This window comes from Pseudopipra pipra, chromosome 1, assembly GCF_036250125.1.
Source record: "Pseudopipra pipra isolate bDixPip1 chromosome 1, bDixPip1.hap1, whole genome shotgun sequence".
In the NCBI taxonomy this organism is placed as follows: domain Eukaryota; kingdom Metazoa; phylum Chordata; class Aves; order Passeriformes; family Pipridae; genus Pseudopipra; species Pseudopipra pipra.
The window spans coordinates 127,479,839-127,496,154 of NC_087549.1; the positions used below are offsets into that span (position 1 = coordinate 127,479,839).

General features: G+C 37.5%; 1 long non-coding RNA gene across 2 annotated transcripts in view; it reads right to left on the minus strand.

Moving 5' to 3' along the window:
* Window positions 1–16,316, minus strand: part of LOC135424734 (uncharacterized) — a 301,350-nt gene that overhangs the window by 201,943 nt on the left and 83,091 nt on the right. The window lies entirely within an intron of this gene.

The following is a 16,316-nucleotide window of genomic DNA, read 5'->3' on the forward strand; positions in this document are numbered from 1 at the left end:
GCATCCAAATTTATTTTAATCTGCCCTTCATCAGCAGTATTACAAAGAATTATTTTTTAAAATAACTTTCATAATTCTACGAAGAATAAAGACTCTTTAAAGGTTAGCATAGGAATAATGGCCATGATGTTCTGTGCTCAAAGGAAAAGTAATTTTGCTTAATTAGTTTGATGAGTAACGCTTACATAAATTAGTGATGCCATCTAAAGTTCAGCTCACTCAGTCTGTCCCAATTTGCGTGGCAAACACTCGTTCTGTGGACAAATAGCACCAGGTCTTGACCTTTATAAATTAAGGCAGTGGTACAATGGTTCCCTAGATTATTGCCTGCTGAACAATGTCTTGGCACAACACATAGGTGCAGGTAATGAAAATACTACTAAATACACGCAATATCATGAGCACTAAGGCATAAACAGAAGATGGACCTGATTCACCAACGTCTGGCATCTTGTTGTAATGAGAGTAAACAAAGCAGCATTTCAGAAGACCTCTAAGGTGCCTGAAGATCTTGATTGAAGTTGGAGACAGGGAAAGTTGGCACTTCTGGGAGGTCATCAGGTGCTCTAGATGGGCATCTCCTAGACATAAGCTGTGGTCTTAGAAAAGAAAGTCTCATCTAATGTGATTTTTTTACATTGGTGTTTCACTGCTTTTAGATTTGCTTTTAGAAGTAAACTACTTCCGAAAAAGAAAAGGAAGTGATAATGTTACAAGATTACTTTCATTTAACTTATGAATGGTTCTACTGAACCTCTCTTTTGCTGGAAAAACAATGTGGTGTAAAAGCTATATTACACAGCAGGCCTATATATCCTTCTTCACTCAACACTAGGGTTTTGATAGGTCATCAGTTTTGCAGGACATGCCATGGTCTGAAACAGTTGTCAAGTTACCTTTAGAAAATAGATGTTATTTTATCAATCCTCTTGCAACATCTAACACTTTTGCTGGGGAGCCTACCTACTAAAATCAGCATGACAACTCATAGGCCAGCAATGGTCTTGTTTGGCAGAACTATGATTGACAGAATTTTGCATTCAAAACCAAGAATAGTTTGCAGAACTAAACTGAAAATTTTAGGAAAACAGATTTTTGGACAAACCTTTTCTTTTATTTTCATGTTCCTGCCAAGACAGAATACCAAACCTCAGTGGGAAGCCAGCTCCTGTGAGATTTGTAGTCAGCTTTCAATACAAAACTTTGCTTAGTTCATCTAAGATGAAGATTAGCAAGCCAAACACTTGGTTGCTTAACTGAACAATAACATATCATATATTTTGAGATTCTCTTCAATCTTTTTTCTCTAACAGAGAGCAGAGAAGGATTAAGATATTTAATTTCCTCCTGCCAATAGATAGGTTTGTCTATGTGCTTGGCTTTCATCCAGGTATAACATCCCAAAGTACTTCACAAACAACAATTAATAATGATATATTTGCTTTGTTTCTACACAGTTTTCATTAAAATTATGAAGTCAAGGGTTAATCAATGTGCATGGATACCATATTAATGGTGAAACAAATGCAGGGGAAAAAATCCAGTCTGGTCTGTGAGTGAACCTTACACTGGTTGTTTTGAGCAGAAGCTGAGAAAGATCCATAGGTTTTTTTCTATAAAGATATTTTTGAGGCATTAACGAAAATATATCTATTAGAGTTACAGCTGATTTCTCAAGAAAGACATAGTGACATATGGGAAAATTCACAGGAAAATTAAACAGTCCCTTTAATCATCAGACTAAAGAAGCAAAACATCCCCTTTAATCTCAATATGATGTCATTTACATGCTCTGAAATATTTGTGTTTATATATTTTCTTTTCTTGTTGGGTTTGGGGTTTTTTTCCACTTAAACAAAGGTTCCTGAAAGTAGTTTTCAGGATACAGGCAGTCTCCTTGCTTTTCCAATTATTAAAGGATATAGACTTTATATCGCCAATCTGTAATTCAATCCTACTATAATTTAAAAACATCATATTATCTTATAATTTAAAAACATTCTTATTATTTCTCTCAAAGTTTTTAATACTATCAAAATCCTCCAGCTAAATTCCAGTTTTGTTATTAACCTCCCTCTATCTCCTGTTTCATGCAGCCACATATGGTAACATGCATTCCTATATGCTTATCTTACATAAGCAGCTACACACACCACAGGTTTAGTAGTCTTTAGATACCACCAAGCAAGGGTTGTCTTCATTGCAGTCGCAAGTCTGGCTGTGGCAACTTGAGAGAGAATTTGATTTACTAGTACCAGCATTACATCACAGAGTTTGCTATATACTGCCTGGATTCACAGCCAGGGTCCTGGTGCTGCTGTGTGGCATGTACTGATGCTTTTGCTACCATAAATAAGTCCCACACATAAAGGAAGTTGAAATGCAGAAGCATGGGGTCACACTGTGCAGTAACAGTTTAGACTGCTGAAAAGTACAGTTCCTCCAGCCTGTTCCCACCTTTCTCTTCTCCACTGCTTGTTTTCTCCACTGTTTACTTTCTATCAGCTCATCAGGCAGTTTTGGAGAACCAGGTTAAACACCGCAGGATAAAATCAGAACAAAGAAACAAAACAAACAGACAGATAAAACCCCAAACACCAAGCAACTGGGCATTTTGCTGCTCTTTTGCTGACTTAAAGCAGATGAAAACAGGATCTGGAAATCTGCAGAGAAGCAAACTAGTGGGACCAACAGAGCTGAGAATTAGGGAAAGGAACAGAAGGACCACCATATAATGCTAAAAAAATAAGTTAAAACATCTAAGTAACATATTCTCCATTACAATTTCATGGAGAAAGTGGAGGTACATGAGTTTTATGGTATTACTTCAAATGATACATAATTAGGATGAAAGTTTTCATAATGAGTAAAATCATTATAATGGTTTCTTGGAGGTTTCACTACTCTCTTATAGCTCAGCTAGCTTTGTTGAAACAGCCATTACCTGTGTCTGGACAGAGTTCCACGTGAAACTTTGTTATTTATGATTTGTAAATGGCATACATATAAAACTCGGTGATTTCCAATATTTTGACCAGAAATCCAGGGTAACTGAAGTTATTCAAAACATTTCCAGATTACTTTAAAGAACAAGGACATGATTAAAATGTAATTATATAACTTAGATCCAAATGCAGCATTAGGTCTTTTAGAGGCAACTTCTGGACAGTGCACTCCCAAACATTAGACTAGCTTGTCTACCACACAAGATCAGACTGTGAAAAACAATATACCCTTTCAAATAACTGAGCTACTCAGCAGCATCGGCATTGCCTGAAGAACTAAGGTGGAAACAAAATATCATATTTTTTTAAAGTATTTATTTTTTTTAAGGTTCAATTTTCATTTTCTTTCACTAGACCTAGTACTGTCATCTGTGCAACATCCATGGAGGTGTCCCTGAGCACAGGGCTGAAGCATTTACTTGATGACTCAGTTGCAGCTCTAGAAGGAGATTGTTCCTCTGTCTTCTTTTTTTGTCATCTCCTTGCTACAACCTGAACTGTTCAGGCTGAGAAATGGGCCTTTGACACTAGCAACACTTCTACCCCCTTCAAAAGTCTTTGGGTTGGATCTTTGTGGAATCCAGATCTATGGACCAACTCAGATATGAGTAGGACACCATGAGGAGTTATCAATCCACTGACAAAAGACCCTTCTCCACTGAGTTGTAGCAAGACTGTGCAGTATATTTTTTAAAAGAACACATTGAACCTCACAATGGTAAAACAATTTAGTGGCCACATGCTATAGACCAAAGTACTGTTAGCCTACTCAACTCAGCACACTTAAACCATTTTGACTGCTGTTCACACAGAAGTGATTTGATCAAGATTATTAATGAAAAATTTAATTTAAGTTGGCAAAAGGAAAGATAAGTAAGAAGTTGAAGAGAAATACTTGCTTGCTCTTCTCCACTGTCTTTTACCCACTTCATTATCATGCAGTCTTCAACTATCAACTTCACACCTTGAGAAAAATACATTTCCAAACACAAGTAGGTTTTTGTTTTTGGGGTTTTTTGGTAGTTTTAATTTTTATATTTCAGTCACACATCACAGAGCTGAAAAATTATAGCAACAAAATTATTTCAGCCCCATAGAACTAAGTGTTTTTGTTAATGTCACAAAAGAAACCTTAAAGTATTTTTTTCTATTTGAGTGATCTTTTCATTTATAGTTTTTCTGCTACTAGAAATTAACTTTCTCTGAACACAGAAAGACAAAATCACTGTTCTATTATTGTTTCAGCTAAAGAAAATAAACAAATTATAAAGACATCTGATACAAATAGGCTCAGGACCCTGCATATGAGGAAAGAACACTTAGTCCAATATTTGCTACTGATACAGCCTCTGATTCCTTATGTGATTAGTTTTGGACCATTTAGTAAAAAGGTCCATAGCTATCAAAAGTGATTGCTGATCCCTGTCTCAGAAAATTACCTAAGCTACTCCTTTTATGATCATAGATAGAGCTGCTCTTCCCCTCCTACAGGAGGGACTTTTTCCATGTCATTAAGGCATTTTCTGCAGACACTCAGCTCTTACCTTGAGCAAGATTAACGTCTCCAAGACTTATATAATTATAAGAGCATGACAACCTTTAGGACCACCCTTTTGGTTTTACGTGGTATAATTGTTCAGTATACTATTGGTGTAATCTGGATGGGAAAATTGAAAAATGAAAGGCAAGGGAAAAAAACTTCAACTGAACAGAGAACAGTTTGATTTCCCAATACAGTACTCAGAACATTATTGTCACAAATACATTCAAAATTACATTTAAAATGAAACATAATTTCCTGTGAGCGGACTGAATGTGTTCATGTTTAAATGAAAATCAATACATACCTCAAGAAAAAAACTGAAACTACCTACAGACAAATGTGACTGTCAAACATGGAGACTTTCAACTGCACCTTCAGGTGCCAGGTCCTGAAAAGAGATTATGAAAACCTCAGCTTTTGTTTCCAAGAGATACACACCTAATTACTTGACTGCAAAGAAAAGACTAAGGATATGAACTAATAAAGGTTCAGAAACTAGAAAGCATATAAGAACTCTGAAACTAAGAGTAACAACAAAAAAATAAAAATACAGAAACAAGACAGCTTCACCCCTGACAACTATCTCAAGAGTGATAATGAAGATGGCCATATGGTTTTTTTAGCCCCTAAAAAAACCCGCAAGTAAGGTTATGGTTATGTCTGCGTAGAAGACTATGCAAAATACAGAAAGTGTAATAGCACTAATAGCACACAGAATAACCTGGAAGAAGAATTTCTGAATTCATTTAAAGTCTTATTAGCTATGTTGCTTATCCTAAAAGCTTATAACATTACTTTCTAGGAATGATAAAATAATTGAGTGCAAAATGCACGGTGAGGAGATAACATGGGGATCAGTGAAAACAAATGATTCCTGCAGTCTCTACCACTCACTTCAGCATCTGACAATGAACTGCATCTGCACAGAGCCCTAGGAAAAATCTCAGATATTTACATGGCTCTATTCTAGCTGCAGAAATATAAACACACACTGAGGGAAATAAAAATCCTGCCTAAATCAAGGTTAAACTGAAAGGATTTCAGAGTGAACCACTCTGTGATTTATCATCTTCTGACATGAAGGTTTCTTTCATGTTCTGCTGTGTATCTTTAGAAATATTGGCATTGTCAGATTTTGCCAGTTTTTATCGTTTGACATTTAAGATTCAGACAGTTGTGCCACTAAAGGATTGCCTGTAATAATGGTCACACTGTATCGATTAGTACAAGCAATGTCACTGACCTGGCCAATAACTCTAAAAGAGCTATTGTTCCAAATTCACCCAGGAAAATCTAATAAACAGGAGCACTAATCTCTTTGGGATATTTTGTGGCATTATCACTCTCTTTATTCTCAACTATTCCTCTTCCAAAGTAGTTACACTTTCTTATTTATAACATTCATCACACCTATTGAACCAAATTGTTTGGAATTAGGTAAATTATTCCACATGGGTTACTCAGACAGAATATATTTAATTTCTGCTATGTCCAGACTATATTTCATCTCCCTAACTGGATTTACTTGAGTTTCAATATAGAAAACCTGATTCTTAGTTTCCTGTTGGGGTTACACCCAGGTGAACATGTTACAACACATAGTTCACTATGACCAGGTGTCACTGCTACCTGCCCCTCTCCCCAAACACATTCTGTTATAGTCAGAACAGACATTCTGGATCACAGGCAAATAACAGACTTGTGGGGATTATACACCCCAACTACTTGTCGGAATGATACTCATGATTAGGCCATATATTAGAGCTTTTCTTTTACTGCATATGAACATTCTACCTACAACTCGCAATTGCTTGCACTAAGGCCTCCTTAGATTAGAATTTTGCTTGAACCTCATAAAGACAGCCTTCAAAATTTAGCAGATTACAGTGGTTGCCTTAAGATACAGGTCACAAGTGATAGCATCCTGTCTTCTACACCCAATATTTGAGTAGACTGGGACACCACAGAGAAAGAGTTCAAGTAGATTGATTACAACAGATAAGATAACACTTTCAGACTAAGCTGAAGTGCTGAGACTGAATACATTACACAAAAGGGCTGACCTGGTAAAAATAGGTCTTACTCTCCTCTTACACAGCTTACTACACTGGAGTTACTCTGATTTACAGAATACTTGCACAAGTCTAAAACTGATGCCAGTTAGATCAGAATCTAGCCAAATGCCTACAAATGGAATAGCTTCAGATGCTGGCTTAAATTGAAATGGCAGATGTACTATCACATGGCAATCAGGAAATTTGTTCTGCTTTCTTTCCCAAATTGCTACTGACCCCAACCATATCCTTATGTCAATAACGAGGTGTGAAAACAGGAATCTGGGGAAAGAGTAGACTATTAAACAGTTTAGAAATGTCTTTTAAAATTGGGGTTGTTCCAGCAAGACTTAAATATCTGGTAGCCTTGTTTCATTACTGTTTTTATGTTGCTAAAAGCAATTACAAAAAATCCTGAGCTCTTTCCCCTGGCAGCTTCCTCCATCTTTTATTTTAATCATACAATAACTAAACAAAAATCTTTTCAGACACAAAAGCAAGCTGAATGCATTGTAAATAACTGACCCATTTCAGACTTTCTCTTCCATTGTGCCTAGTTCCATCTTCCAGGATAAATGGAGAAAAGATTAACCAGAGAAGCTTTTTAAGTCACAGTGGACTTTTATGACAGTTACCATGTATTGATGCTTTTTTAATGGACAGGGCTCAAGCCAGCACTGAAAGTACCTTGCCCCTTTCCCAGATGATTTAATTTATTGACCCTGCTGGTGGAGGAACTACAGCAAAGCACAGTACAAACTTTCAGAAAGTGGCCCTTTGTGATAAGAGTAAACATACAAGTAAGAGAATCACTTTGCCAGTGATTTTGTACAACCCCAAATATCTCAGAGTGAATGCAGCTAATTCCTGCAGCCTGGTTCAAGTTGCTCTGTCGTGGTTAATCCTGCCTTTTCAAGGCTTCTTTCATGGGAAAGAAACCAAATCCACGATAGCCATTTTGACAAAATAGTTTTATCTGCCCCACATTCTTTCATCTGAAGAAACCATATGACTCAGCAATTTTGTCATTAAGTATTCCTGACTAATATACCCATCTCCAGAAATCTTTGTTTTCTATAGCAAAGACAGGTCTTTAATGGTCCAAGGTCATTACTTGGCTGCAAGTAAAGCAGAGAAATTGAAAATTTCAAAGCACCTTGAAGTAGAGGCATGACCAGGTCTGAGCTGAAATACATAAATCAAATAAACGAGGTTAGCTGCACCTCTGCACGCCTCATGAAAAGCCACTGCCAATGGCTCCATGTTGAGTTTCTACTATGGCTTGAAGGGCAGTTACAGATAGCAACAAAGTCAAACTTCTGTGGGTAGCGGTAAACGTGATAAAAACATGGACAAGAACCACAGGCTGAGCACTGAGACACTAGGAAAAACTTAAAAAACACACAGAAAACTCACCACCAAATGAGACTACAATGAAAAAATCTAAGAGAGTCGGGTTACCCAGGGTGCTCAGAGGGACTATGAAATCTCCATCTTTGGCAGTTTTCAAAATTGGAACTACTGGTGGCAATAATCCCTCTTTGTGGGAAAGGCTGGACTTCAAGAGGTCCTTTCTAGCCACCTTTGCAGTGATTTTGGTAAAACAGTGTTCTGGATAGCCTGTTTTAGAGAGGGTTAAAAAGTATACTCCAGGGAGGTACAGTAGGTCACAAGAGCTTAATAAGAGAGGGCAATGGGACCTGAGCTAGTGGAGCAAAGTAAAAGACTAGTGAAAGGTAGAAAGAGTTAGGTTTGTAAGATGATGAGCATAATGACTTTTTTGAGGTTCACTTAAAAAAGGGATGAAATACTGGTTACTGAGATGAAGCATACTGACCAGCATAAAAACTGCCTTATAAATTGGGTTCCTGGATGGAAGCTTTGTTTTGTACCATTTGAGGAAACTGTTGGCTAGAACAGCTAAATGTGACAACTTGCTTTCCAGAGTTGTGGCTTAAAATAGACAAAGGATTTTTCAAGACAAATAGGTAACAGATCATTTTATGGGTTTAATACCCCCACTGTAATAGGTATGAGTCACATTCAGAGAGACTTTTTCCATTTTTAATATTGTATGTTATAAGCTAGGTTTATTAAAGAAAAAAAGCAGAATATCCTTTCCTCGTTTAAGCTGTTCTTATGTAAGACCTATTTCAGGTAATAAAATTAATGAGACACCTAAAACAGTAATTTTTTTTTAGATAGTCAAGGCTTCTTGGAGTAAGTCCTGTCCCTGTCTTCCTGCATATTATGCAGATATCATGCTTACCTGACTCTTCAAATAGATATCAATAGCTAATCTCCTTCAGTGTTAAGCCCACATCCCCCTCTTTGTTTCAATCAATTTGTACAATATCACCCAGACTGATTGATCAAACACAGGTATGACAGGACCTTTGAGACTCAGTCTAGCATCAAGTGATCTTCCAATGAGCGAAGTGGTCACATCAGTCACCATAGCTGTGATTTAGATGACTGAACACTCCATTAGGTTCTCCCTATTTTTTAACCTTCTCTTCCAGACACACAGGCAACTAACTGCCCTACAGCGGACAGGGAGAGAAAAAACGTCCTCTGGAACAATTGTGCTGGAAAATATGAGACCTCTCACTCAGCTTCAGTGATTGTAAACAAGAGATAGAGAGACATCACTCCAACAAAATTGTACTGCTGTAAGGAACAGCGGAGCTGGATCCAAGCCAGGGTGTTTTACAGTTAATAGTACAAACTAATTTTTTGTCTCATAAAACTGTTACTAGCCTGTGACATACTAATTGTTATTATTTAAGAAAATTAAGAACAATAAGGCAGAGGTCCATCCTAAGAGAATGGGATGTATTGTGTTAAACTTCCTGCATGCAGGGAACAGGAAAGAAGGGAAAAAGAAAAAAGATAATTTCCAGCTAATTATTTATGTCTTAGTCTTTGGCAGCAATGCCAATAAAAGCACTGAATAGTGATCCTAAAAGGACCAAAATAAGAGAAATTATGTGTTCAGCAGTTCTTGTTATTTGAAATCCAGTAATGTGTTTTATTTGTTTTTCAGCTTTACTTTGGTGTGGCCTTTCAAAAGGAAATAATCCTGTGAACAAAATATCTGGCCGAGAAACAAAAGCACTGCCAAGTCTAATCCACAGGTGATGAGTACTTGGCCAGCAACCAAACTTAGGCTAAATTAAATACAATTAAAGCAGACAAAATTGTCCATCTGCTTGTACAGTTAATATAGACAGAGTGTAAAAAGGTGCTAATAATGACTAAAGAGAAAACCTCACACTACATACTGAAGATTAAATATCCAGCAAAAACCTCTGCTGTACAAAAAAGCCAAAGAAAAAGCCTGTACAAGGGAACTCGCAAAACACTAATATCAAGTCCCTAATTTTTTCATGTTTGTTAGCAATAAAAAATAGACAAATTGTTCAGCTCCATTGTGAACAGCCAAATTTGATCCTCAAATCTAACGTCTTTTCCATTTTAACTGCAACAGCTAAAGGGATAACTAGGAAACTCTTAAAAATATAAATCAACCTGAGATTAGCATGTGTACTGAAATAATGTGTGTAAGAAGTTTCTGAGTCCTACACATGGAGTGTGCATAAATTTAAATCCATAAAAAGAAGTTACATCTCAAGAAGGAGGGATATGAATAATAAAACACCATAACCACTTAACTTTTTTATAACTGAGATTCAATCTCTGTCAAAAACCACATGCATACCAATTCATTCTTCAAATGACCCAATAGTAATGTAGCTGTGTTCATTAACAGCAAGTGGGACACCCAAATTGAATTCTTTGCTCTGAGTCAAATCCACAGATTTGACTCAAATCCTCTGTCGGCATTTTACTCCACAACTTAATCTCTCAGAATTTTCCGCTGCCCATATCTAATCCGTGTGTCCCATGCTGTGTGTTCATACTCTCTGCTTTCCCTGAACACATAACACTCCGGTTCAGGAAATCAAAGCAAAAGACCATTCATTTCCTTGCCAGTGTTATATGTCTTAGTTGAGTGAGGTGTCTGAACAGGTCCACAGTGTTGTCAGTCAAGTGCTAGTGCTGGAACAAGGGAATCAGCTGAGCACATGGCATACCAGGAATGAGCAGGGAAGCAGGACTGCCTCTTTCACCATAGCTTGTGGTTTCCTTTCCTAGCTCAGTGCTATCCTGAAACTATATCTTCAGTTTCATAACTATTTTGAATGAGAGGGTTGTGGGTTGATGCCAAAAACAGTGGCCCCTGTCTTGCCCACCCCTTCCCTCCTGCCAGCAGTAGCGTTCAGGCAGTCACACAATGAGCCACATTTGGAAACTCGCTCTGGGTTTGGTTTCGGCTTTCTCCTATTAAAAACATCTTTATAAAGACAGAAAGAATGGGAATACTTTTCAGATACTTAGGAATTTTCACGAAGTGAGGTTATTACTTTCTCTTGCAAAGAAAAGATATGCATTTTTAGCAAATACTCAGTGCCTCACTAGTGAATATTCATAGCTTAAAGTGCATTCTAATCACTTTTAGAAAAACTATTTTTTATGGTTTAAAATATTATTTTTATTTTTTTTTGTTCCCTCCCTCCCTCCATATGGGAGGTACTAATTTGAGACTAGGCCAACAACATGGGGTGATAATATACTACCACCTCCAAGATGACCGCTAATAGGACTCGGAGAGTTTATCCTACCAATTATCTACTAACATCTTAAATCATTTCTAATATAAATTAAAGTCCAAAACACCAAATGTTTCATGCAAAAGCAGAACTCCTGCAATCTGAATCCAGCTGTAGAAAAAAAGTATCACAAAAAAAAAACAGTCACTGCTAACACATTCGGTTTTGTCTCATGAAACAGTTAAATGGAGATGAATTAATCTAAGAAAAGACACTTTGACAGGCATGTTTAGCTTGGTCTCCCATGGTCACTGAGCAGACTGCATGAGCTCTTCTGATTATTGAAATGAATACTGCTCTGGTCTGAATCATGCTCCATCGTGCAGAAGGAGACAAACTCACTGTAGCAGTTCCAGACTAGCAGCACCATGGGTTTGGGCAATCCACTCCTCAAAAGCAACTTTAACCCACGGGTCTTTTAGTTCCTGATCTTTATCAATTCTTCCTCTAACACTCAAGAAGGAAGTAGGCAGAAGAAGGAAGGAAAGGGAAAGAACTACACTTGTTCCTGAAGTAACCGGCCTAAACATAGTAGAGTTTCATCAGACAAAGATAAACTTTTATACACATTTAGACAGTTATCCTGAAACAGAGCAGCAAAGAATACTCCCTATGAATAGAAATTCATGTATATTGCACAGATGTCGCTCTTTTCACAAAAAAAACAAAGACAATAACTCAGTTAGTTCTTTGAGTACATCCACAAACTATAGCTGTTCATCAGAGACTAGGCCAGATTGGTTAAAGAAAAGTAGTAAGACAACACAACGGGGAAAATAGAATTTTGGGAAGTTGGTGCTTCTGGAAAATCTATCATCTGAGTGTAAAATTTAAATACACTTCCTCCCTTGCCCAGCCTTCTTGAAGACAGATTTATTTCTTGGATCATTTTATGAGTTTTGTACTGAATCTCTGGAAAATATTTCTGATTAACCTTTCCACTTTATCAAGTGCTCTCACAAAACAAAAGACGTAACTTGTGACTCCACTAATCAAGAGTACACATTTATAATGCACTTTTCCTGAAAAAGGTTTTGGGCCTGAGCAATTCAGTAGTCACAAAGATTAAGCACAGAAAGTAGCAAGTATGACATGATTTGCTTCCTGGAAAACAGACAATTTAGAATATTATCCATCCCTCAGTCTGGCTATTAACTCTCATCTTTGAGAAGAGTGAGGTTCTTGTCTCTGGATATGCTCCAAGGGGGAGGAGGGCAAGGTTGATTGGGTTTTTTCTAAGTGTGCCTATCTTCATGCACACAACTATCTTACCAGAGGGTTTAATGCATTCCCTTAACCTCCAAAGGTCTGGGCTTACACAAAGCTCCTGAACTCTGTCATTCCAACTCAAAGCTGTTTATACCAGTGAAATTGCAGAGCAAACACACCAATCATATCCTTATCAGTCCCAGCCTCACAGCTCTGCATCGCTCATTTTTATTGCTGAACAGTTTGGGCTTTTTTTTTTCTTCTTTTTAAGCCATGCTAATTAACCAATGAAGTATGTTGCACGATTTCTCCAGCAGAAACCCAAGGGCTAGTATTTCAACTAGAGGGCAATCTTATAAGTAGAGTTATTATTGGTAGGGAGAGATTGGCTTGCTTCCAGCACTACTGGAGTACTGATAGCCAGAGGTACATGTACAATGAGCACAACAGCATGGTATGAGAAACCAGCCAGGATTGCAAATAAGGCTGAGCTGCTAATGAGGAACTGGAGGAATCCGAGCACGAGGAAGCACCAAATTAAAATGCCTTCTTGTCTCACCACTGCTCTATTTAACTGCCTCAAAGGGCCATGTACCTTTAAGTACCCCCACCAATAGCATTATACTTACTTCAAATCTCACCAAAAACTTTCTACCCTCAAACCTCAGTTCACAACCTTTTTTATTTTGATCAATGGCTAGAAAAGCAGGTATTTGTTTGGACATAAAAATGCTGTTAAAAAAATGTGTACTCCACTTGCAATATATTTTTGTAGCAAACATAGGCCCAGGTGAGCTATGGATTGATCTTGTTAATTACTCACAAAATTTAACACTACATATTAAGACAATAAAAATAATTCAATGATGGAATTTACCCAATATTTGAAACTTTCTTGCTCTTTCTTCTCTACAGAAAGGCAGATGATTAACTGCAGAAAAAAATATCGACAGTAAAAATCAAATACAACAAACCTTTAATCACACATGAACTATGTCTTACATCATCTCCACCACAGATCTTGCAAGAGCACTGCAAGTGAAGGACAAGAAATGTGCCAAGAAGAAGAAATAGAAGGTATTTGCCTGAGAGCTGTCCAGTTTAACACTATTTGATGAGACTATATCTCAAGTTATGGTTCATATTTATTTTGAGTTGAATTTGGGACCCTCAGAGTTATTAAATGCTGCTTGAAGCCTACTCTGTTAGGCCTTAAGTTGATAATTGTCATCTGAAGCAATAACTAGAAGGGAAGAGGAAGATGATGGAGGGTGGACTCGGACATTCTCCAGAGTGTATCACTTGCTGAGGGGAATAGGCAAAACAGGACACATGCATGGATCCCTGCTCATCACTTGTCATGTCACTTCAATGCTGCCTTCTTTGGCAGTCCCCAGCTATCAGCCAGGTGGGGACCAGCAGCACTGCAGAAGCCAAGCACACACTTTCCTTCACTCCCCACTAAACTCACCTGGGGGAAGGAGTAACACCTTCCACTTCTATAGATAAACACCTATCAGAGACCCATACTGAAATAATCATGTTATGTTATGAGGCAGTTGATGGAAAGACAGAAACTATTAGAGTTTAAGATAGGACTAACCAGCATTTAGTACTTCTCTGTAGGCTTCAGGTAAAACCATGCAGATGAAGGAAACTCCCTCCCCACCCTCCTCTACTTAGTAAGGTCTTACCTCAAACATGTCATCTAATAAAGCTCCATGTCAATCTAAATGCTTTCATAACCCTGATCTGGCCAAAGCTTTACCCTGCTCTTATTTTTGCAATGGGAACTAGGGACAGCTGAAGAGCCTGTGAGCAATTTCAGACAAGCCTTTTCAGAGTGAGAGGAGAAAAGATTGTACCAATTCACCGTGAAGCCTGAGAGACTGCATTCAAACAGTGTAACTTCAAAGCCAAGATAGTTTGTGCAGTTAAGCAAAAAGCAGGCTACCAAATATTCCTGAACAAGGCTTAAATCCAAACTTGTGGAAAGTGCTTTACCTCCCAAAGTATGTGAATTCTGTGAACACACTTTGAACTGCTCACATTAATTTGCTATTTACAAAACTAGCCAAATACCACTTGAATACATAACTTTGAAAAATGTTAATGAGTTGTACCATTATTAGAACTATATCTGGTCAAATACTAGTCCCCAGCGGAAATGGGAAACAGTCGATGTAAACTGGCTTAGCTCCCTTCAAACACTTTAAGTGACACTGATTTATCCAAGGCGGGAATCTTTGTAGAGTTCAGACTTATTTACAAGTCTTCTGCTGCTTCTATCTTTTTCCTTAAGCCAGTTTTTTAATAATGACAAACATGTTTCAGCTAACAGATTATTCACTGAATATTCAACATCAATGTTATTTTTCATATTAGCTACTGAATGACCACAAGAGAGAAGCAGTTTATTTCTATTTCCCAATGGGATTGCTTTCATGAATGTGACTTAAACAATTTAATCCAAGACCTTGTACATGTAGAAGTTTGTGCAAATACTTGCATGCTGAGGTTATACTGACCAGAATTTTCACAACCAGTTTTACTGACAAAGCTTTATTAAATAACAAATCCTACTGAGAACTAATCCGATCACTATGATTACTCATAGAAAAATTCAATTTAAATTAAATATATTTGCTAATGCTTTCTGCAGCAACTTCCAGATGCTATTTATAAGACAGACATTGAATTACAGGCAGGAAACAAATTAAACATGTAAAACAAGAGATAATAGGTGATCTTTCCATGATCTCCTCATTTTTTTCTGTCTAAAGCTAAAACTAAGCATTAGTCAATTATTTTTGTCCTAGGGCATCATATGGCAACTACACAATACTGAACTGAACAAGTCTAACACCTCAAGGCTGCAGAAAGATGGATGTCCTTCCTCCATATTTCCTTCTACTCCCTTCCAGCTCCATGTTCCTGTGGTCTCCCTTACACTGGCACTGGAACAAATGCATCTAGCCTTGAAACAAACTGTTTCAACTCACTAGTCCAGTCAAAAAAATCAAATGAAAAAAATCAAAACCAAATATGTGTAGTTTTTTAATAGCTTTTTGTTGGGGTAGTGAATTTAAGTATCAAGCATTCTGGAGAGTCATAGAGCAAGGGCAAAGCAGAGGAAGAAGACAGATCCTTGAGGCTTGGAGCAGGAGACAGGCAGAAAAAAGAGGAAGAAAGAGGAAGAATTAGGAACAATCTTTTAGTGACAACCGCTGAACTTCCTTAATGCCAATATCATCTCCCCATTCTATCAGAAAGGAGAGCATTCTTTTTGCTTATGCATATACAATGTGGTCACCCTAGCAAATATTAAATAGATGCTCACTTACAAGTCATTTCCAGTAAATATGCTTCTAAAATATTTAGAGACAACCATTCTCACTCAAAAAAAGCATTTTGTATGATGCTCTGTTTGCATGACAGGTAGAAAGGTAATCTGCTAGAGTAGAAATTACACTGGAAATAAGGTTACCTCTTTCAGTTAAAATTAGTTCTGCTTCAGTGTTTCTAGTGCCGTTTTGACACACAAGTATGTGCAAGATACATGTATATATCTGCATCTACAATACAGGCATTACCCAGACTAGCTAAACATTTTTCCCATCTTCCCACTTCCAGAGCCAAGAGAAACATTTGTCAAAGCATCATTGTTTCGCCTGTTTTCAAGCAGAGCAAAACTAGACTCCCTTCTCTCTGAGAGTCACATTTACTTAAAGTCATTCTGTTGCACCTGAAAAGCCTTTTGAAATAAGTATCCTCAAAGCCTGAACTGTCCAGAGGGCACAAAACTGAGGATCAGACTGAGTGCACCATGGAA